The 24,212-nt window shown below is 45.2% G+C and overlaps 1 long non-coding RNA gene across 1 annotated transcript; it reads right to left on the reverse strand.

The window, feature by feature from the left end:
- Window positions 1–10,300: 10,300 nt before the first annotated feature.
- On the reverse strand, window positions 10,301–23,793 carry LOC137331001 (uncharacterized). The gene is made up of 3 exons (XR_010965349.1): window positions 23,658–23,793; window positions 15,430–15,703; window positions 10,301–11,503 (listed from the first exon to the last, which is right to left on the reverse strand). It is a non-coding gene; the product is annotated as an uncharacterized lncRNA (long non-coding RNA).
- Between the last annotated feature and the right edge of the window lie 419 nt (window positions 23,794–24,212).

Genomic DNA, 24,212 nt, shown 5'->3' on the forward strand with positions numbered 1-24,212 from the left:
TCACTTGAATGCATTAGCTCAGAACCAGCTCCAGAAAGTTAACATCATCCATAAAACTTTTATTCAAAGCTACATTTAGAGCAAATGAGGGGAATTATAAATGGGTTCATTAAATGAACCTTAAAATAATTGGAATTGAACAAGGACCTTGGATGCTCCATTGCACAACAAACAACATAGACTAATACCATCCAAACTAAGTACCAATTAAATGGATTTGTTATTTGTTGTGTCAGCTTGACTCTCCCCTCTGAGTCATAAAGTTGTTGCTACAAGCGACAATCCAGGATTTGAGCACCGAATCTAGGCTGACACTTCAATGCAGTACTGAGGGAGTGCTGCACTGTCGGAGATGATGGGGGTTAAATTTGACTTTGGCAGATCAGCAGTCCATTTTATACGCACCCAAGTTCATGGTGTCAGCTATGGCTCAGTTGGAAGCACTCTCGCTTCTGATGTAAGAACAGTTGTGGGTTCAAGTCCCATTCCAAGGAACTTAAGCATTAAATCTTGGCTAACACTCCAATGCAGTACTGAAAGAGTGCTGCACTGTTGGATGAGTGCCGTCTTTCAAATGAGACTTTAAACCAGTTGGATGTAAAAGATCCCATGGTACAAATTCCAAGAAGAGCAGGGGAGTTCTCACCAGTGACCTGGCCAATATTCATCCCTCAACCAACATCACGAAAACAGTTAACCTGGTCATTATCATGTTGCTGTTTGTGGGAGCTTGCTGTGTGAAAATTGGCTGCTGTATTTCCTACATTACAACAGTGATGGCACTTCATTGGCTGTAAAGTGCTTTGGGCCGTCCTGAGGTGACACTGATGTGGAAACAGGACAGGGAGAATAGTCTTTCACAGATCATTTTATCATCAATGGCCATAGTTATACTGTGCAACTGGTAACTGTACAAAGTGAAGTGGAGCTGGCAGCACCATGTCTGAAAGTAGCTGGTATTAACCAACAGAAGAGGAGACGTGATGCCCTTGGGGAAGTCTGGGAACATGCAAATGAGTCGACGTTTTTTACATCTTTAAGCACACCTCCATCAGATTCGTCCATGGTTGAGAAAGGCCATGGCTTCCACGGAGACAGCTATGAACAGTAGGTTCCTTAATGCACATCAATCAATGTAAGCAGAGCAATGTAAGCATGGGTCAGTCTCAGGTCAATCAGACTCAGGACTCTTCTGCAGGAAGAAGATGTCTTTCGAAGGAAGTGGTTTTCATTAAGTGAGTGCAGCTGGTTGATGCAAAGTGGCCAACACCAAATACAAAATAACAATCCCTAATCTCTTAAGGCTCAAAAGAAATGCAAGGGTCGGATCTCTAGTGTGTCTCCACCCATGAAGAAAGTATTCCTGTCGCAGTGTTTTTTTTAACTGCATATTAAATATGCATTACCGTATATACTCACATATAAGGTGAGAAATTAGTATCAATGTTTGGGGGTTAAAAAGTGGGAGTGTCTTAAACCTAAGTTAAAAGTGGAGCGGGAGATTGACGTAGGATAAAGTGGAGCGGGAGATTGGCAGAGGATAAAGTGGAGCGGGAGATTGACTCGGGATAAAGTGGTGCGGGAGATTGGCGCGGGATAAAGTGGAGCGGGAGATTGACGCGGGATAAAGTGGAGCGGGAGATTGGCGCGGGATAAAGTGGAGCGGGAGATTGGCGCGGGATAAAGTGGAGCGGGAGATTGACGCGGGATAAAGTGGAGCGGGAGATTGGCGCGGGATAAAGTGGAGCGGGAGATTGGCGCGGGATAAAGTGGAGCGGGAGATTGGCGCGGGATAAAGTGGAGCGGGAGATTGACGCGGGATAAAGTGGAGCGGGAGATTGGCGCGGGATAAAGTAGAGCGGGAGATTGGAGCGGGATAAAGTGGAGCGGGAGATTGACGCGGGAAAAAGTGAAGCGGGAGATTGGTGCAGGATAAAGTGGAGCGGGAGATTGGCGCGGGATAATGTGGAGTGGGAGATTGACGCAGGATAAAGTGGAGCGGGAGATTGGTGGAGGATAAAGTGGAGCGGGAGATTGGTGCAGGATAAAGTGGAGCAGGATAAAGTGGAGCGGGAGATTGGTGCAGGATAAAGTGGAGCGGGAGATTGGTGCAGGATAAAGTGGAGCGGGATAAAGTGGAGCGGGAGATTGGTGCAGGATAAAGTGGAGCGGGAGATTGGAGCAGGATAAAGTGGAGCGGGAGATTGGGGCAGGATAAAGTGGAGCGGGATAAAGTGGAGCGGGAGATTGGTGGATGATAAAGTGGAGCGGGAGATTGGTGGAGGATCAAGTGGAGTGGGAGATTGGCATGGGATAAAGTGGAGCGGAAGATTGGTGGAGGATAAAGTGGAGTGGGAGATTGGCGCGGGATAAAGTGGAGTGGGAGATTGGTGGAGGATCAAGTGGAGTGGGAGATTGGCATGGGATAAAGTGGAGCGGAAGATTGGTGGAGGATAAAGTGGAGTGGGAGATTGGAGCTGGATAAAGTGGAGCGGGAGATTGGAGCTGGATAAAGTGGAGTGGGAGATTGGAGCTGGATAAAGTGGAGCGGGAGATTGGAGCTGGATAAAGTGGAGCGGGAGATTGACGCGGGATAAAGTGGAGCGGGAGATTGGAGCTGGATAAAGTGGAGCGGGAGATTGGAGCTGGATAAAGTGGAGCGGGAGATTGACATGGGATAAAGTGGAGCGGGAGATTGACATGGGATAAAGTGGAGCGGGAGATTGACATGGGATAAAGTGAAGCGGAAGATTGACATGGGATAAAGTGGAGTGGGAGATTGGCGCGGGATAAAGTGGAGTGGGAGATTGGCGCGGGATAAAGTGGAGTGGGAGATTGGTGGAGGATCAAGTGGAGTGGGAGATTGGCATGGGATAAAGTGGAGCGGAAGATTGGTGGAGGATAAAGTGGAGTGGGAGATTGGCGCGGGATAAAGTGGAGTGGGAGATTGGTGGAGGATCAAGTGGAGTGGGAGATTGGCATGGGATAAAGTGGAGCGGGAGATTGGTGGAGGATAAAGTCGAGTGGGAGATTGGAGCTGGATAAAGTGGAGCGGGAGATTGGAGCTGGATAAAGTGGAGCGGGAGATTGACATGGGATAAAGTGGAGCGGGAGATTGACGCGGGATAAAGTGGAGCGGGAGATTGGAGCTGGATAAAGTGGAGCGGGAGATTGGAGCTGGATAAAGTGGAGCGGGAGATTGACATGGGATAAAGTGGAGCGGGAGATTGACATGGGATAAAGTGGAGCGGGAGATTGACATGGGATAAAGTGGAGCGGGAGATTGACATGGGATAAAGTGGAGCGGGAGATTGACATGGGATAAAGTGGAGCGGGAGATTGACATGGGATAAAGTGGAGCGGGAGATTGACATGGGATAAAGTGGAGCGGGAGATTGACATGGGATAAAGTGGAGCGGGAGATTGACATGGGATAAAGTGGAGCGGGAGATTGACATGGGATAAAGTGGAGCGGGAGATTGACATGGGATAAAGTGGAGTGGGAGATTGACATGGGATAAAGTGAAGCGGAAGTTTGACATGGGATAAAGTGGAGTGGGAGATTGGCGCGGGATAAAGTGGAGTGGGAGATTGGCGCGGGATAAAGTGGAGTGGGAGATTGGTGGAGGATCAAGTGGAGTGGGAGATTGGCATGGGATAAAGTGGAGCGGGAGATTGGTGGAGGATAAAGTCGAGTGGGAGATTGGAGCTGGATAAAGTGGAGCGGGAGATTGGAGCTGGATAAAGTGGAGCGGGAGATTGACATGGGATAAAGTGGAGCGGGAGATTGACATGGGATAAAGTGGAGTGGGAGATTGACATGGGATAAAGTGGAGCGGGAGATTGACATGGGATAAAGTGGAGCGGGAGATTGACATGGGATAAAGTGGAGCGGGAGATTGACATGGGATAAAGTGGAGTGGGAGATTGACATGGGATAAAGTGGAGCGGGAGATTGACATGGGATAAAGTGGAGTGGGAGATTGACATGGGATAAAGTGGAGTGGGAGATTGACATGGGATAAAGTGGAGCGGGAGATTGGAGCTGGATAAAGTTGAGCAGGAGACCATCCACAGTACTGCAAGTATAGTACTGAACTTCCACTCATTGGGGAGAATTTTAACTTGCATTTGAGGCAGGGACGGTGGTGGCTCGAAGGGTTTCACAAACGCAGAAGGAGGGGCGCCTAGATTGGCAGTCCAAACTTTGTAGGGCCTGCTGCTCCTCCTGGCCCCACAAAAATAGTTTGTACACTTACCTGTAAAGGCCTTTGCTTCAGAGTCCTATGTATGTCATAGGACCTCAATTTACAAGTACCCATGAGACTCCCGCCTGAGTCAGGTGGGCATCTCAATCGCCAAAGAAAACAATGGTGTGAAAATGGCCGTAGTGTAGTAAAAGAGCAGTAAATGTTTGAATTTTAATTCCCAATTCACCCTAACGTAACATTGGTCTCCCACTCCAGTGCACCAGTCTCATTTAGAAAGGCCATCTTTTTTTAAAATTTGTTCACGGGATGTGGGCGTCGCTGGCAAGGCCGGCATTTATTGCCCATCCCTAATTGCCCTCGAGAAGGTGGTGGTGAGCCGCCTTCTTGAACCGCTGCAGTCCGTGTGGTGACGGTTCTCCCACAGTGCTGTTAGGAAGGGAGTTCCAGGATTTTGACCCATTATATTTAGATACCTTACATGCAAGTATGTACATTAGACATTTAAAGTACTTTATTAACCGGTAGAAGTTTCCTCACGGAACCTGTTGTCACTGCACTGGGCAATTATCAGACAGGCTACATTCCTCAGACAGGTAGGAACAGCGTGCTGCCAGGATGTTGGCAATGATTCATATTCTGTATTTGAAGTGATGCAAGCTTATGCAAAATGTTTTTCTAAAAGAAAGTTACCTTGGAATTAAAGAGGCACAGTCTTCATGAAGAAGTGTTGGTGACCTTTATTGATTTAAGAGCAGATGCAATGTGATGATGTAAATCGCATTGAAATGCTTGTCCAGTCACTGGTGGAAATGGATAAACAACACTACCAGTTGTTCTGAAACTGAACAAGGACTGGCAAACAGTAAGATGCTGCCCCTTTAAAACCTGGTAAAGTTCCTTGCAAAGACCTTGGCAACAGACAGTGGCCCTTTAAAGTCTTTAAGAAAGCAGACACCAGTAAAAACATAGGGACATTAATTCCTGGCTGCTGGGAATAGCAGCCTACTGAGTTGAATGCTAAAGACGGCCTCTGACTGAGTTAGAAGAAAGTTAAATAACTTGCATTTATATAGCACCGTTCACATCCTCAGGATGTCCCAAAGAGCTTCACAACCAATGAAGTACTTTTGAAGTGTAGTCATTGTTGCAATGAAGGAAAACACAGCAGCCAATTTGCTCACAGCAAGGTCCCACAAATAGCAATGAGATAAGTCACTAAATAATCTGGTTTTTAGTGATATTGGTTGGGTTGAGGGATAAATATTGGCCACAACAATGGGAGAACTCTCCTGCTCTTCTTCAAATCATGCCATGCTATCTTTTACATCCTCCTGAGAGGTCAGACGGGGCCTCGGTTTAACATATCCAAAAGACGGCACTTCTGACAATTCCGAAATGTCAGTCTATTCTAATGTGTTCAAGTCTCTAGAATAGAGCTTGAACCCACAACCTTCTGAGTCAGAGGTGAGAGTTCGATCACTGAGGAACAGCTGACACCAAATAAAAAACCCTTACTTTTTCCTTTTACTTTTGTGACTTATGATTTGGCGGCATAACTTGTTTGTTCAGCTTTCTTCTTTTCTGGTCTGTTTAAGGCTAGCTTCTCAGTCTTTAATGTCATTTTTAAAAATCTCAACCTACTTCCTCTGACTGGGCTGACACCTATGCAGCTGAGAGGACTGTTTCTGGGTCGGTGCTAATATTTCCTGTAGTCATAGAATTACGATGTGGAGATGCCGGTGATGGACTGCAGTGGACAAATGTAAGGAGTCTTACAACACCAGGTTATAGTCCAACAGCTTTATTTGAAATCACAAGCTTTCGGAGTTTTGCTCCTTCGTCAGGTGAGTGAAGGGTTCCATAAATGCACAGCGTATATAGTCAGAGAACAATGCCTGGTGATTACAGATAATCTTTCCAACTGCCCGTTATCACACCTCGGCAGACAGGTAATCACAGCAATCACAGGAGTGGATGGTGTTCAGACAGGGGAACATTACATCTCAGACTACTGAATACACAAGCGGTCAGATAACAAAGACAGAGAGAGAGAGAGCGAGAGAGACCCAAAAGGCAGAGAGAGAGAGAGAATGACCAGTTGCATGTCACGCTACATGTAACCCCACCAGCGAAAAAAAGTTATCTGACCTTCAAAGCATCCTACGCGCTCTCATCCCACATACTCCCCACGTGGGAGACTTCTACTGCCTCCCAGAGATACACAAAGCCAACACACCTGGACGTCCTATCGTATCAGGCAATGGAACCCTGTGTGAGAACCTCTCTGGATACGTCAAGGGCATCCTGAAACCCATCGTACAGGGAACCCCCAGCTTCTGTCGCGACACTACAGACTTCCTACAAACAGAGCATTCGGCCCAACCAAGCTGTGTTGGTGTTTATCCTCCAGAAGAGCTGTAGTCCTAATCCCATTTGCCTGCCCTGTTCCCATAGCCCTTTATCCCCCTTACCTTTAACAACCTATCTAACCTATTCTTAAATGTTGAGGTGATCTCTGCTTCAATCATTAACTCTGGTAATGCTTTCCACAACCTCACAACCCTAGTCAAACACCAGGAGGAACCAAGCATGGCTGAGGTGAGACTCTCTTTTCTGATTATCCATCCCACCTTGGTAGCAGAGAAAGCACCTTTATATTCAACCTGGTTCAAAGCAAGAACTGAGGAGAATGGATCTCAAGCCTACATCCAACCTCAGTGCATGGCGATCATGGGAAATTAAAAATTGGATCAAGTGGGTTGGTCCATATATTAAAGGACAATGCTCAGGAGGGAGGCACTTGTTATAAATTGGACAGCCAGGTGAAGGATAGAATACTAGAGCTTAGTCTTCAGTCGCTTCCAAGCCTTTATTCACAGAGATCAACAAAATCCACACCTAGCTCTCTTACAAATGGATACAAGAGAGTTCCCAACTGATACGCATCATCTGAATACCATTAACACTAATTGATATAAATCACATGGATACAATTAACAGATTCTCTTCCCTTTAAATTAAAAAAATAAACTTTATATATACACAATACAAACAAAAATTTCAAAAATCAAAAACTTCCTTACCCAAGAAAGGATATACTTGCCATAGAAGGAGTGCAGCAAAGGTTCACCAGACTGATTCCTGGGATGGCAGGACTGGCGTATGAGGAGAGATTGGGTCGACACGGCCTGTATACACTCGAGTTTAGAAGAATGAGAGGAGAGCTCATTGAAACATATAAAATTCTGACAGGGCTAGACAGACTGGATGCAGGCAGGATGTTTCCCCTGGCTGGGGGCTCCAGGACGAGGGGTCACAGTCTCAGGATACGGGGTAGGACATTTAGGACTGAGATGAGGAGAAATTTCTTCACTCAGAGGGTGGTGAAACTGTGGAATTCTCTACCACAGAAGACTGTGGAGGCCAAGTCACTGAATATATTTAAGAAGGAGCTGGATAGATTTCCGGACAGAAAAGGCATCAAGGGGTATGGGGAGAGAGCAGGAATATGGTATTGAGATAGAGGATCAGCCATGATCATACTGAATGTCGGAGCAGGCTCGAAGGGCTGAATGGCCTACTCTTGTTTCTATGTTTCTATACTCTGTACAACCACAAAGCATTCCATTGTGAGGCGACCCTTCTCCAGGACCACTAATAATTTCTTCGTACATGTACTTCTTTTAGTAAAACAATCCAACAGTTGATGCTGAGAGGATGTTTCCCCTTGTGGGAGAGACTAGAACTAGTTTAAAAATAAGACAGAGATGAGGAGAAATTTTTTCTCTGAGGGTCGTGAGTCTGTGGAACTCCCTTCCCCAGAGAGCGGTGGAGGCAGGGTCATTGAATATTTTTAAGGCTGAGTTAGATAGACTCCTGATTAACAAGGGAGTCAAAGGCTATAGTAGGTAGTTGGGAAAGTAGGGTTGAGGTCACAATCAGATCAGCCATGATCTTACCAAATTCCATAGCAGGCTCGAGGGGCCGAATGGCCTACTCCTGCTCTTAATTCATATGTTCGTTTGAATCCACCCAGTTAATTTTAGAGATTTCCTTTCTCTCCAGCATTTGTTTCAAGACAGCAAGATCAATCCGTAATCTTTTCTCACTCACATTTTTCGTAGAGTGTACATTATCCCACAATGAACGATTGTCGACATAACATTCAATGGGTATACTATCTTCAGTACCCCCATTGTACAAGATGTCACTCAAAATATTTGCCAAATAGAATCCCATATCCACTGCGTTGACAGGAGCCAGTGTTTCAGCAGCCAGAGTACTTTTCACAACCCTTTTTATTTTCTTAGCTTCCCAAGTTAAAGTACAACATTTCCCATTCTCACCCGTAAGAAACATCATGAAACCAGCTGCACTAGAATATCCATCAGGACGATTAGCATGTAAAGCATTGCTCAAGATAACTAGCTTCATTCTCTTTGGGTCACCTAAGGATGGGAACGTAAGAACGCATTTACCTATATTTAATTTTCGTAACATTTTATTTGCCCTTAAAACATTCTCTACTATGGGGTATTTCATTGACGTACTTAACTCCAACACATCAAAACTAGCGCCCGGTCTAGTCTGAGTGCATAACCAGTTTAACTGACCAACCCAGCTTAGTAATTGGTCTAGCTCTTCTTTAGATACAACATCACCTTTCTGTGATGACCGAGTACGATTCACCAGGATGGGAGTAACACTCTCTAAATAGCACTGTTGATTTAAAGTTATACCAGACCCACTCTGCTTAATATCTAAACCAATATATTTAAAAGTCCCACAGGCCTGACTCCCAGTTTTAAATTCTACTCTAATCTTATTAATGATGAATTTCTCAAATTCCACAATACCAACCCATAAGAAATCATCAACATGCATCATGAAGACGTCTGAAAGTTTCCCGTTATGGTACTAATAAAACATTGCGGGATCTGCTTTTAGTTGAACACAACCTATTTTCAGCAAAGCAGATCTCACCGGAAGAGATCATACCCTGGAAGCATCATTCAGGCCATAGATGCATTTGTTTAGTTTCCATAGTTTTCCTTCCGCATCTGCTGCCTCTTTAGGTTGTTTCAGAAACACTTCTCTGTGTGAAGTCTCTCCCTGCAGAAATGCAGCATTTATGTCAATTGACCGACACTCCCATGAATATGTTGGCAAAAGAGCCAAAAAGATTTTTAAGATTACTTTTCCAGCAGTGGAAGAATCCACATGAACGTCTGTATCACCCAGTTACTCTTCAAAAACCCCCAGCTACCAACCTCGCCTTAGCCTTATAAGTCCCATCTGCAAGGACTTTTTCGGTACAAACCATTATCTGCGAACACGTTATAAATTGGATAGCCAGGTGGTGAAGGATAGAATACTAGACCTGGACAACATCCAGGCTTGGGCTGATAAGTGGCAAGTAACTGGACCAGCCACATAAATACTGTGGCTGCAAGAGCAGGTCAGAGGCTGGGTATTCTGCAGCGAGTGACTCACCTCCTGACTCCCCAAAGCCTTTCCACCATCTACAAGGCACAAGTCAGGAGTGTGATGGAATACTCTCCACTTGCCTGGATGAGTGCAGCTCCAACAACACTCAAGAAGCTCGACACCATCCAGGACAAAGCAGCCCGCTTGATTGGCACCCCATCCACCACCCTAAACATTCACTCCCTTCACCACCGGCGCACAGTGGCTGCAGTGTGTACCATCCACAGGATGCACTGCAGCAACTCGCCAAGGCTTCTTCGACAGCACCTCCCAAACCCGCGACCTCTACCACCTAAAAGGGCAAGAGCAGCAGGCACATAGGAACAACACCACCTGCACATTCTGCTCGAAGTCACACACCACCCCGACTTGGAAATATATCGCCGTTCCTTCATCGTCACTGGGTCAAAATCCTGGAACTCCCTTCCTTAACAGCACTATGGGAGAACCTTCACCACGCGGACTGCAGCGGTTCAAGAAGGCGGCTCACCACCATCTTCTCAACGGCAATTAGGGATGGGCATTAAATGCCAGCCTCGCCAGCGACGCCCACATCCCATGAATGAAAAAAAAACTAGAGCCTGGTCTTCAGTTGCTTCCAAGCCTTTATTCACAGAGATCAACACAACTCACACCCTAGATAAGCTCGCTTATAAATGGATACAAGAGAGTCCCCAATTGATATGCACCACCTGAATACAATTAACACTAATTGATATAAATCACATGGATACAATTAACAGCACTGTCAATCAACAGTACTAACACTAAAATAATTTCTTTAGAATATCTTTTGCCTGAGATGTTTTTTGCATTTCTGAGTGAAAAAGCACCCTGGTGAGGATGTGCCATGTTTGGCCAATCACTTGGGGAAGATGTAAGCTTGAGGGCACGCCTGCACCAAACTGTTCCAATGGGAGCAGCAGAAACAGCATCAAGGTTAAGCATTGTTTCTCCTCTGCGTTTAGACCCAACAGTCCAGTTTTGGAGTGGGCTGTCTAGAAATTTCTAAAATGGAAGTTAGATAGCAAAAGTTTTCTTCTTCCATTTAGCTCTATGCCTTATGATTAATTATTAAGATTAGTGAAGCAAAGCAACTCAATCCCATCCTTTGTGCAGTTTTAGACTTGCAGAGGATCTCAACCCTACCAGGGCTGGTTAAGTGCCAATCCCTGTTCAATATGACATCAGCTATCTCAACCTTCGATCCTATTGATGTTGGAATGAGGTTTGAGGAAATTCGGTGAAATTAATGTTCGTAAGCTTAGGAAAGGAAATAAAAATCCAGCGAGAGAGAGGTAAGTCTATAAAACATTCCTCCAAGGAGGCCATTTATTGACACAAAGATTTGCTTCCAGTGCTTTCCATGGATCAATCTATTAGTCATAAAGCTAATGGACTCAAGACAATGTTTAAGCGATTAAATATTATTTTTTCCAGCTTGATATCTGAAAATGTCATTAACTGCCTAATGGACTTTATCTCATGTGGTACCCACAACTCCTCTTGCATTTTCCTTGACATCTACATTTCCTTTCACTGTTATTTCATTAATATAACCTAGAAGTCACCTTAAAGGGTACTGACACCTTTTTTCTTAAAGGAGCATTTGTTTGAGGGGGGCAACCAAAAGAGACATGCATCATGATGACATCACTCACAAATGGCTCAAAGATGTGTTTTAATGCAAGAATGAGGGTTGCCAACTCTGGTTGCACATCTTCCTGGAGGTTTCATCACATGACCTCCCGCCTCCAACTGCCCAGTCCAGTCAAACCGCCTTTTTCCCCTCATCTCTAAGATTTCTGTATAATGAATAAATGAAAGTGGTCAAAGAAAATCAGAAAAACAGGTTAATCCTGGACAATACCAGGACAACCCCACAGAAAATGCCTCATCAATGCTACGTCTTTGTGAGAAAATCTTTACCAAACTCTTCTCTACAAAATGACAGCTCTTTAATTTTTACCATGATATAGCAGCACTATTACTACAAAGACTCAAGTCATGCTCGTAAAAGATAAAACTGCTTGAAGCCATGTCATAGTACTTAGGTTCTTTATCCAAGGCCTTTATCACATAAAGGAGCAACATTTATAATGCATTCTTAAGGTTTTATTTAATTCTCAGAGGGAAACTGATACATTAAGTGTCTTTTGTTTTGTTTTTCAAATTGACCTCTTAAATGGATGCACAATTGCCCTTACCCTTCCAAACAACACTCAAAGTGATTTCCATTAGCCAGATTGCTAGTTGCAGTCTCCTACATTTCCTACATTACAACAGTGACTATGCTTCAAAAGTACTTCTTTGGCTTTAAAGCACTTTGGGACGTCCTGCGGTCGTGAAAGGCGCTATATAAATGCAAGTTCTTTCATCTTTCTTACAGTGGACATGGATGTCATCACATTCGAAGAACACCTACAGATTACAAAGCTTTCCTCTCTGTTCATGTCAGTGGATTCCTGATTAACACGTTCTAACTATAAACACAGTGATCATTTTCCTTTCATTTTACTGAATAGATGCTTTGGGAAATACTCAACCAAAGACAAGCAATGCAATAAAAGTATCTTAGAAAAAAAACACGCTGATGTCTTGTTGCCATATGTTCCTCCCTTAGTGGTACTGACCTATCATTTATCAGAAGAAGTCACAAAAAGAATTTCCTACCCTGGAACAGAAGACTTGACCTCCATTTGGTACGCCATCTGCAGGACTAGCTGAGTCCTGACAAAGCTAAGGAAAATGACACCCAGCCCTGGGGACCCAAATTGGAGACCTTCTCGTGAGTAGTCAAGCATTCAACAGCTTGAAACTTCCAGGACAGCTCAACTGTAGCCATAGTAACTTTTAAGGAAGATTGCGTGAGATAGGGAGCACAGCTTTAGTCAAAACAGGAACTCATCTCTCTCTTTCAGATGCTGATCATCCTGGCGCCTTTCCATCTGCGTGTTTTCGTTAAATTTACAGCTTCGCTCGAGTTCAGCATGTTCATAGGGTGATTGAACCTTACTGATTTGCTCCCTTTTTATTGATACGGTCAGGTTCTGTTCAGTGAGTTTGTTTTTCCTCCTGAAAAGCATATCACAGTTGTTTTTTTTGATAGTTACTCACAGTTAGCAGGAGAGTGTAAGATGATTGCCCAGATTCAGTGGGTCCATTACCAATAAAGCGAGTAATTTATTACTGCCTTGGCAGACCACTTTTTCCACCATCTCCAGGATTCTTCGGGCAAAATTGCCGCACATCAAGTAGCAAGTCGCACTGTGCTCTGCCGAATCGCTAGCCCTTATTATCAGTGTGGTCAGGGCCGAGTCAGGTACACTTACCATAGCAGCAACTCCCAATGCAGATAGCTATGGGAGGGACCAAATCTGACAACACGCAACTAGACTGCAATAGAAGGAGTAGACGCAGACGTAGACGTAGACATAGATGCAGACATAGACGGAGACGTACACATAGATGTAGACATAGATGCAGATGCAGATGCAGACATAGACGTAGACGTAGATGTGGACCCAGACCCAGACGCAGACGGCCCTATTCAGAGCCTTCAGTTTTGGAGTGGCAAGCAATGATAATGATGACTATTAGCATGGTGCCTAACTAAAACTCACATGCTGTTAACAACCAATATAAATTCCTTGCAACACTACACATGTCTATGATTGGAGTTTTTTGGAACCCATTCCTTATTTGGCTGAAGTGTTTTCAAACTCTTGTATATTAAATACAGCTGCTGCTGAAATCATCAGAATTGAGTACATTTCCTGTTTTAGTAACTTTAAAAGCTTTTCAGTGTCGTTGCAATACTTTGGGAGTAAATATATTCGCGAGGTATGCTATTTGACTTGGCATTCCGAAGAAGCAAATAGCTATTGTGTGTTCGTTGATATAGAAGCCACTGCATTTAAGATTAATTCGTTCCAAGTGAAGAAAGAAAGAAATTGCATTGATCTAGCACAATTTCACATCGTCAGGAAGCACTTTACAACCAATGAGTTTAATTTTGATGTGTAATTGATGTTGTTATGTAGACAAACTGTCAGCCAATTTGCACAGAGCAAGATCCCTTGAGCAGCAAATGAGATAAGTAAGGCCCCCCCCGCCCCCTCTCCAGATAATCTGACCCTGAAGTTTTGAGGTGGTTCTTCAGGTCTCCCACCATGGTCTTTTCTCACTCCAGGCTTTATGTTCTTATTCATATTTATTTAAGGCATTTATTATTTTTCTCCTCTTCCCTTTGTTGATATTCTCCCTGCTGCACCATTCCTGGCCGAGCAGGTGGCATAGCAGCCCGCTCCGAGGCCCCCGTCTGTATTGCTTTATGACTTTGTTCACAGATCTGCGTGGCCAACCCAGGACGTGTCTCCCTCTGTGTGGTGAAGTGATGCTTGAGACATAGTGAGCTCAGTCTGTCAGCCATATTAAAGCCTGGGCTTTAAATTCTCATCCTTGTTTTCAAATCCCTCCATTTCCTCGCCCCTCCCTATCTCTGTAATCTCCTCCAGCCCCACAACCCTCCAAGATCTCTGCGCTCCTCCAATTCTGGCCTCTTGTGCACCCCTGATTTTAATCGCTCCACCATCGATGGCCGTGCCTTCAGCTGTCTAGGCCCTAAGCTCTGGAATTCCCTCCCTAAACCTCTCCGCCTCTCTCTCCCACTTTAAGACGCTCGTTAAAACCTACCTCTTTGACCAACCTGTTCTAATATCTCCTTATGCGGCTCGGTGTCAAATTTTGTTTGATAATCGCTCCTATGAAGCAACTTGGGACGTTTTACTACCTTAAAGGCGAGTTGTTGTATTTTTGTTGTTGTTGATAATACAGTCCTCATTCAGTGCTGCTGGTGCTGGAAATATCTGCGCACAGATGAACTGATCTCACTTGATAGCATGAGGTCGGATCATTCACACAATTGTCTGGTACTCCGGGCGTGTTGTGAGTGCCAAGACTGGAATTTAGGGCACTAACAGTACAGGGCCGCTGGCTACCTATTCTGTGCCAGGTGATTTCCTGGCATCGAAGTTGAGGAACCAGGCAGGGAGGCATGGGGTGGTGGGCACTGGGCAAAGGTGCTGGACTTTTCTCTTCATATATACATATATATCAGGCTTTACTTCAACACCAATTCCAAGTGGCTGGAGTGCTGCAAATTCGAATATTTCTCGGGTGGGCCTAACGAGCCTTGCCTCAGCTGGTGCCCAGGCTCACAGGCGCCTTTGCAGTGGCCTCCCACAATTGAGGTCTGCTGGCCACCTCAGGGCCAGTGCAGACCTTGATGTCCATGGCAGCTGTTTTCATCTCTCTTCTGGCGTTCAGGTCGTGCATCCGTGCCTGGATCAAGGCTGTGATGAGATCTCATTCTGGCGGATCCTGAGCTGAGCGTCTGCGAGCAGGTTATCGGTGAATAGATGTCACTTGATGACACCATTGGTAACTTCTTTCATCCCCATTGTCGATGATTGTGAGGAGGCTGATAGAGTGGTAATTGGCCGGGTTAAATGTCCCCTTTTTTGGGAAGGACACAAACCTGGGTGATTTTCCACATTGATAGGTAGCTGCCCTGCAATAGTTGGCTAAGAGGTTGGCTAGTTCTAGTGCACACATCATCAGCACTACAGCCACCATATTATCAGTGCCTCTAGCCTTTGTCTCACTGCTTAATGCCATTGACTCTGTATATGTAAGAGCTCTCTTTTCCATACGCAATAATGTTGCTCACCTGTGATGCTCGCTTTCAAAGGTTGGGCATAACTCTGGATGTGACGTCCACCTGAAATATGGGAGACCGAGGGCTGTGCCTCACCAACAGAGATTGTTGATCCATAATGAAGTTCTCACATGTTCCTTACAGGAGCAGGCCACGCAGTGTAGAAAATAGTAGAATGCCCATTATGTGTGGGGAGCTGATGTGTTCAGTAAGCTTCCAATTTTCCAGTACCATTTGCTCATTTGTCACCGGAGGGATTGTTCATGCCAATCAGAAAATCTACCCTCTAGAAAAGAAAACAATGCTGTTAATATGTCCATAACCCTTCTTTTTAATGGGGTCAGTCAATGCCAATTTAACTACTTTGTCTAGGGGTCTGTTCTACATGCTCACTATATTATTTTTACAATATTTACAATGTTCATTCTCGGCCAACATGGTATACCAATAAACTTCAAAGAAAGAAGAAAGACTTGCATTTAAACGGCACCTTTCACGACCTCAGGATGTCCCAAAGCGCTTTACAGCTAGTGAAGTACTTTTGAAGTATAGCCATTGTTGTAATATAGGAAAAAGTGACAGCCAATTTTCACACACCAAGGTCACACAAACAGCAATGAGACAATGACCAGATCATCTGTTTTAGTGATGTTCATTGAGGGATAAATATTGGCCAGGATATTGGGAGAACTCCCCTGCTCTTCTTCAAAATAGTGCCATGGGATCTTTTACATCCACCCGAGAGGGCAGAAGGGACCTTGGTTTAACGTCTTCTGACAGTGCAGCACTCCCTCAGTACAGCACTGGTGTGTCAGCCTAGATTATATGCTCAAATCTCTGGAGTAGAGCTTAAACCCACAACCTTCTGACTCAGAGGCGAGGTTGCTACCAACTGAGCCAAGGCTGACAATTTTGCACTCTAATGCTCACTTTTAAACTCACTCATACATTCCACATTGCTCAACACAAGAGTAAACAAGATCCAGGAATCCCACAATGTTATGTTATCACCTAGATTTGCAAAAATAAACAATACTGTGGTAACAATAAATGATGGGGTATATGGGAGGTTGGGCAAACGGGAGTTGTTAATAGAGGGCGCACAGAATATAAGGAAAGACTTGAGTTGTATAGCGTCGTCATATATCTGGAAAATAACTTCTCAACATGCTTCATGTTAGAGACCCGAGAGAAGAAAGAAAGGGACCGGTGACCGAGAGCAGAGCGGGGATATAAAGGAGAGGGACCAGTGACCGAGAGCAGGGCGGGGATATAAAGGAGAGGGACCAGTGACCGAGAGCAGGGCGGGGATATAAAGGAGAGGGACCAGTGACTGAGGGTAGAGCGGGGATATAAAGGAGAGGGACCAGTGACCGAAAGCAGGGCGGGGATATAAAGGAGAGGGACCAGTGACCGAGAGCAGAGCGGGGATATAAAGGAGAGGGACCAGTGACCGAGAGCAGAGCGGGGATATAAAGGAGAGGGACCGGTGACCGAGAGCAGGGCGGGGATATAAAGGAGAGGGACCAGTGACTGAGGGTAGAGCGGGGATATAAAGGAGAGGGACCAGTGACCGAGAGTAGAGGGGGGATATAAAGGAGAGGGACCAGTGACCGAGAGCAGAGCGGGGATATAAAGGAGAGGGACCAGTGACCGAGAGCAGGGCGGGTAGATAAAGGAGAGGGACCAGTGACCGAGAGCAGAGCGGGGATATAAAGGAGAGGGACCAGTGACCGAGAGTAGAGGGGGGATATAAAGGAGAGGGACCAGTGACCGAGAGCAGAGCGGGGATATAAAGGAGAGGGACCAGTGACCGAGAGCAGGGCGGGTAGATAAAGGAGAGGGAGCAGTGACCGAGAGCAGAGCGGGGATATAAAGGAGAGGGACCAGTGACCGAGAGCAGGGCAGGGATATAAAGGAGAGGGACCAGTGACTGAGAGCAGGGCGGGGATATAAAGGAGAGGGACCAGTGACCGAGAGCAGAGCAGGGATATAAAGGAGAGGGACCAGTGACTGAGAGCAGGGCGGGAATATAAAGGAGAGGGACCAGTGACCGAGAGCAGGGCAGGGATATAAAGGAGAGGGAGCAGTGACTGAGAGCAGGGCGGGAATATAAAGGAGAGGGACCAGTGACCGAGAGCAGGGCAGGGATATAAAGGAGAGGGAGCAGTGACTGAGAGCAGAGTGGGGATATAAAGGAGAGGGTCCAGTGACTGAGAGCAGGGCAGGGATATAAAGGAGAGGGTCCAGTGACTGAGAGCAGGGCGGGAATATAAAGGAGAGGGACCAGTGACTGAGAGCAGGGCGGGGATATAAAGGAGAGGGTCCAGTGACTGAGAGCAGGGCAGGGATATAAAGCTGAGACCAACTCAAACACAGGCATAAGTTTGAAAGAGTGAAATCAGAGGACAGCAGGTTGGTGAGTAGTTGGTGAGTAATATATTTCTTTGCTCTCTAAGCTAGGGGAGTGGTTTAAACTAGGAACCTATTACTTACTAATACTTTATTAAATTAATAACTTAATCTAGATAAATTAATTTTAAAAATAACTAAGAATAAACCAAGTGAATTAATTACATTAAAACTTTAATTAAGTAAATAAATAAAACAAGATTAGATAGAGATGGCAGTGCAGGTGGTGTGCCATAACTGCAGCATGTGGGAGTTTGTGGACAGCAGCGTCATCCCCAGCAACCCATATCTGCAGTAAGTGTCTGCAGACTCGAGGAACTTCGGCTCAGAATTGTTGAGCTGGAGTCCGAGGTGCAGACATTGCGATGCATCAGCGGGGGAAGAGTTACCTGGACACTTTGACCCAGGAGGCAATCACACCCTTTAAGCTAGGTAGTGATTTAGATTTGATTAGTGGTCAGGGAGAGGAGGGTGTGACTGTGAGCCAGGCATGTAAGGGGACCCCAGATGTAGGGGTGGAGGAGCCTCAGCCTTTGCCCTAGTCCAACAGATACAAGGTACTTGCTACCTGTATGATTGAGAACAAAGACTTCAGGGAGGATGGGCAAATTGACCACGGCATTGTGGAGTGCCGCAAGGATCAGTGCTTGGGCCTCAGCTATTTACAATCTATATTAATGACTTAGATGAAGGGACCGAGTGTAATGTATCCAAGTTTGCTAATGATACAAAGCTAAGTGGGAAAGTAAGCTGTGAGGAGGACACAAAGAGGCTGCAATGGGATATAGACAGGTTAAGTGAGTGGGGAATAAGGTGGTAGATGGAGTATAATGTGGGGAAATGCGAAATTATCAACTTTGGTGGGAAGAATAGCAAAGCAGAATATTTTTTAAAAGGTGAGAGACTAAGAAATGTTGGTAGTCAGAGGGATTTGGGTGTCCTTGTACATGAATCACAGAAAATTAACATGCAGGTACAGCAAGTAATTAGGAAGGCAAATGGTATGTTAGCCTTTAATGCAAGGGTGTTGGAGTATAAGAGTAAGGAGGTCTTGCTGCAATTGTACAGGGCTGGTGAGACCACACCTGGAGTACTGTGTACAGTTTTGGACTCCTTACCTAAGGAAGGATATACTTGACTTAGAGGCGGTGCAACAAAGGTTCACTAGATTGATTCCTGGGATGAGAGGGATTCAGTAGAGATTCAGTAGAATGGGCCTATACTCTCTGGAGTTTAGAAGAATGAGAGGTGATCTCGTTGAAACGTATAAAATTCTGGGCACCGCACGTTAGGAAGGATGTGAAAGCCTTAGAGAGGGAGCAGAAAAGATTTACTCGAATGGTTCCAGGGATGAGGGACTTCAGTTACGTGGATAGACTGGAGAAGATGGGGTTGTTCTCCTTTCGGCAGAGAAAGTTGAGAGGAGATTTGATAGAGGTGTTCAAAATCATGAAGGGTCTAGATAGAGTAGATAGAGAGAAACTGTTCCCATTGTCGGAAAGGTCAAGAACCAGAGGACACAGATTTAAGGTGATTGGCAAAAGAACCAAAGGCGACATGAGGAAAAACTTTTTTGCGCAGCGAGTGGTTAGGGGTTATGGTGGCAGATTCAATCATGGCTTTCAAAAGGGAAGTGGATAAGTACTTGAAGGGAAAAAATTTGCAGGGCTACGGGGAAAGGGCAGGGGAGTGGGACGAGCTGGATTGCTCTTGCACAGAGCCGGCACAGGCTTGATGGGCCAAATGGCCTCCTTCTATGCTGTAACCATTCTATGATTCTATTCCATGATTCTATGAAATGCCCACCACCAAACTTCATTGCCCATTTGAACTCCGGTGGTACTATGCGGCAGAGGTATGTTGTCTCCGAGAAGTTTTCTTGCTTCCTTCACGTCAAATACTTTTTGATTGCTCAAACTGTGGTAAAGTACTCTCCAGTGCAGTACTGAGGCAAGGTGGCCTTGTCAGAGGCCCTGTTTTATCGGATGAGACGTTAAACCGAGGCTCTGTCTGCCTGCTCAGGTCAATGTGAAGGATACTACGACTCTATTCGAAGAAGAGCAGGTGATTCTCATGGTATCCTCCCTCAAATCACACCAAAAACAGCTTAGTTCATTTGCTGCTTGTGAAACCTTGGTGTGCAAATAGGCTGCTGTATTTTCCTAAATAACAATAGCACTTCAAATGTAATCTATTGATTGGAACGTACTTTGGAGTGTCCTGGGGGCATGAAAGGCATTACATAAATAAGTTCTTTCTTTCAATAACTGTTAACTCTCCACGGAGCACAAATCCACCCAAGACTTCAGTACTGCTCCCATATCTGGGGAAGCTCTTCAAACACCTCTTTTGCACTCCGGGACATCCTATAACCTCTCTGTTTCCATGACAACCCATCTTGTCAATATTTTATGGACATTGCAATGGTCAGTAGTTCTCTGAACGTTCATTTCTTTCTCATCCTAAAATGCAAATATGCCATCCTACATGTTCTTTCTCGTCCCTGCATATTTGCTGTGTCGAAATTCAGACTCATCACAGCCTTCCACTCAAACTCAATCTTTTCCAGGCAGTCAAACCATGTAATTCTTTCTTTCCTTCTTCCACAACCTTCAGCCTTTTAAAACCCAAACCTGGTATCACTCAATCCCTCTTTCCTGATTGATCCCACCTCCTCTTCTACTTTTCTCAACCTTATGTGTCCTTGACTCTTCACGTGCACAGCAATGTGATAATGACCAGATAATCTGTTTTAGTGGCGTTGGTTGAGGGATGAGTATATGCCTCTCAATTCTATTACCATTTACAACGAAGCTTCCCGTTGCACATGTGGAATCTGATGCTGGAATAATGAGCTACAGCTTTAGACTCTAACCAACAATACTTGAGAAATACCAAATATCATTAAGTAGATAAAATGTAAGGAGAATGAGACCAACAGCCGCCGGGTAATTATGTATCTGGTTCCAATTACTGAAACCTCTGCTCTACGCCAGAATTTTCAAATGGTTGGAGTTCAGATAATTATTGACTACAAATTAGATGACAGAGTAATAAATTCGTTACAGAATGAATTTTCAATGAGTACGTGAAATATGTAGCAGCATCGGGCACAATTACAAAATCCAGCACAGCTTTAACAACATCACAAAGTGTGAAACGTGAAAGTTTGTATTTGAAACTTTGCATTGCTTGTTTATTTTGCAATCTGTTCTGAGTGATTGGGGTGGTTGAATTTCTTTTATTTATGTGTATCTGAGACAGAGCACAGAAACTAGAGCAGCAGAGGAAAGGATTAAGCTAGGTGTCAGCCTTAGCTCAGTGATAGTGCTCTCACCTCTGAGTCATAGAAGGCTATAAACTCAAACCCCAGTCCAGGACGTTTGAGTACATAATCCAGGCCGACACACCAGTACCATACAGAGGGAGTGCTGACACTGTCAGAGGTGCTGTCTTTAAACTGAGGCCCCGTCTGCCCTCTCAGTTGGACGTAAAAGATCCCATTGCACTATTTTGAAGAGCAGCAGGGGAGTTCTCCTGGTGTCCTGGCCAATATTTATCCCTCAACCAACATCACTAAAAAACAGATTATCTGGTCAATTAACTCATTACTGTTTGTGGGATCTTGCTGTGTGAAAATTGGCTGCCACATTTCCTACATTACAACAGTGACTACACTTCAAAAGGACTTAATTGGCTGTAAAGTGTTTTGGGACATCCTGAGGTCATGAATGGCAGTATATAAATGCAGATTATTTCGTTCCTACTTCATGGAGAAGCACATCTACTGCTTCCTTGCGGAACCAGGGAGGCTCTCAGCCCTCCTGCAAGCCTTACGGACATTCCTGAGGTAAGTAAATGGAAATCATGCTGCCGAAATCATTTTTTTTGATGGTGTGGCTTCTTTAAGCTGCTGCAGGCCTTTAAATCCTGCAGCAGCACACAACATCTCAGTACCCCCCTCCCCCCGCCTCCCTCGACAAAAATGACAAGCTCCTAATCAGAGATGGTATCGCTGCCTGGAGTTGGCCTGCGATACGAAAATTAAGCCAACCGTGGAAAATTTGCGTGGTCCGCCCAATTCTTATTTGGTTGGCAGGCTGCTATTTTGCCGGGCAGGATTTTGCCCTCATGAGGTTTTCCCTTTTGGCGTTTTTCCTCTCCGTATTCTTCCATCCATACTGGATAAGTAGATTTAAAAAGAATGCATTTCACCAAAGAACCTACCTTAAAATGGAATTCATGCATCAGAATTAAATATAATGGTGTCAAATATCCAGATAATTGTTTACTAGGTTTGAAAACAAAACTTAACCATGGTGGTGAAGCAGTTTAACATGTCATGCAATCGCTCTGTATTTTATGAATTGAATAATGAGGATCACCACACGGAAAATGAACTCAGTGACAGGCAGGTAAAAAAAAATGTATATTATTTACTTATTTACTAATTGGTTCAGTAGTGAAGCAGTGATAAAATGCTTCTGTTGAGCTCAAAGGTACCGCTTGGTTGTTAAAATGTGTGTACAGATGGTATGACTGGGCATGTCCAAACAATGGATAGGGCAGCCAGCCTGCGGCAAGCTGGCACACGTTTGCAGTTAAATCCGCACATTCTAAATTTTCCACGCTCTGCAGAATTGTGATAGGACATCTCACGGAGGCAGTGGGAAATTTGAATACTGTGACGTGCAGAAAAGCAGGCAAATTCTGGCAATCAGCCTGACCTTAACAAGGTGAGGTCAATCATCTCAGATCGGAACTATATTGCACTCTTAGTACTGACATTGGAGAGCAGTTGCTCCCTCACCTCTGCACCAGTCGACCTGGCCTCAGAAATACACCCACCAGTCTGAAATTTTGGTTTCCCATACCAGCCAAGAAATTTCACAAATTTCATTGGCCAATTTTGCTTTCGGTACCAATTTGCCAATAAACATTCTGGGGGCTAAATTGGGCCCAGTTTGCAGGCGCTAAGCCCTGAAAATGGCATCTGAGATGCACGCGTAAACTTCCAGCGTGACGTGCACAGGACACCATCTTGATAAAGGTGGTTGCGCACATGCACCTAACAGACGGCGGAAACATGTAGAGTAGGGAGATTATGACATCAATCAGTGTGCAACGCTGACTAGAAGCAGCCGGCGACATTTTCAAACTCCCCGCTCCAGCCAATGCACTGTCATAACCCTGCACAGCTGAGCAGGACTTAAAGGGGCATGAAGAACCCCCACCCCCACCACCACCAGCGCTATTTAAAGGGAGCATGCAGGAGTTACAGGTTAGTTGCTGGATTAGTTATTCTGGCTGCTGGTACTGTTGTGGTTGTTTTTTTTTTATTCGTTCACGGGATGTGGGCGTCGCTGGCAAGGCCGGCATTTATTGCCCATCCCTAATTGCCCTCGAGAAAGTTGCTATATTATACAGGGAGTGCAGTACTGTTAGTGGCATTTAAAATAGTGTGCTGAACAAGGTTGCTTCCAATTGTAAACAATTTTACAACACCAAGTTATAGTCCAGCAATTTTATTTTAAATTCACAAGCTTTCGGAGGCTTCCTCCTTCCTCAGGTGAACGATGTCGAAAATTGTTTACAATTGTCAACCCCAGTCCATCACCGGCATCTCCACATCAAGGTTGCTTCCAGACATGGGTGGCCTGCTAGGGCTTCCTCTGGGAATTGAACATGACTGGGAGCATGCAGAGAGGCCACGCAGAGCAGGGCAAGCTGTGAGAAGAGGGACAAGGAGGAGGAGGAGGAGGAGGAGACGCAGGGCACTCAGCAGGAGGCCATATCCAATGAGGTCCTTCAGGGTCCAATTCTCTTACCTCAACTTCAGCGACGACCAGTGGATCCGACGGCAATAGTTCACTAAAGAGGTCGGAACTAAGATTGGTCAATTGCTGCAGCCACAACTGCAGCCTCAGAGCAGGGTAAGGACAGCATTGCCTGTGGCTGTGAAGATAACCATGGCTTAATTTATATGGCTCTGGCTCCTTTCAGGCTGCTGCTGGCGATATGAGCAACATCTCATAGTTTGCAGTGCACTGCCGTATAAGGAAGGTCACTGAGGCTCTGTATGTACTCAGAAACAAATTCACCACATTCCCTCTTGACAGAGACAAGCAGCAGGAGTGAGCAGGAGGGTTTGCTCTCATTGCAGGCTTCCCCGTGGTGCAGGGTGCCATTGACTGCACGTATTTTGCCATGCGTGCTCCTCATCTGAACTCGGTCATATTCATGAACAGAAAGGGATTCCATTCCCTCAATGTGCAGCTGGTGTGCGACCACACGCAGCGCATCATGCAGGTCAATGTCCGCTATCCTGGCAGCAGTCATGATTCCTTCATCCTGCGGCAGTCCAACGTAACACCTATATTTCA

The sequence above is a fragment of the Heptranchias perlo genome, chromosome 13 (genome assembly GCF_035084215.1).
Source record: "Heptranchias perlo isolate sHepPer1 chromosome 13, sHepPer1.hap1, whole genome shotgun sequence".
Classification (NCBI taxonomy): domain Eukaryota; kingdom Metazoa; phylum Chordata; class Chondrichthyes; order Hexanchiformes; family Hexanchidae; genus Heptranchias; species Heptranchias perlo.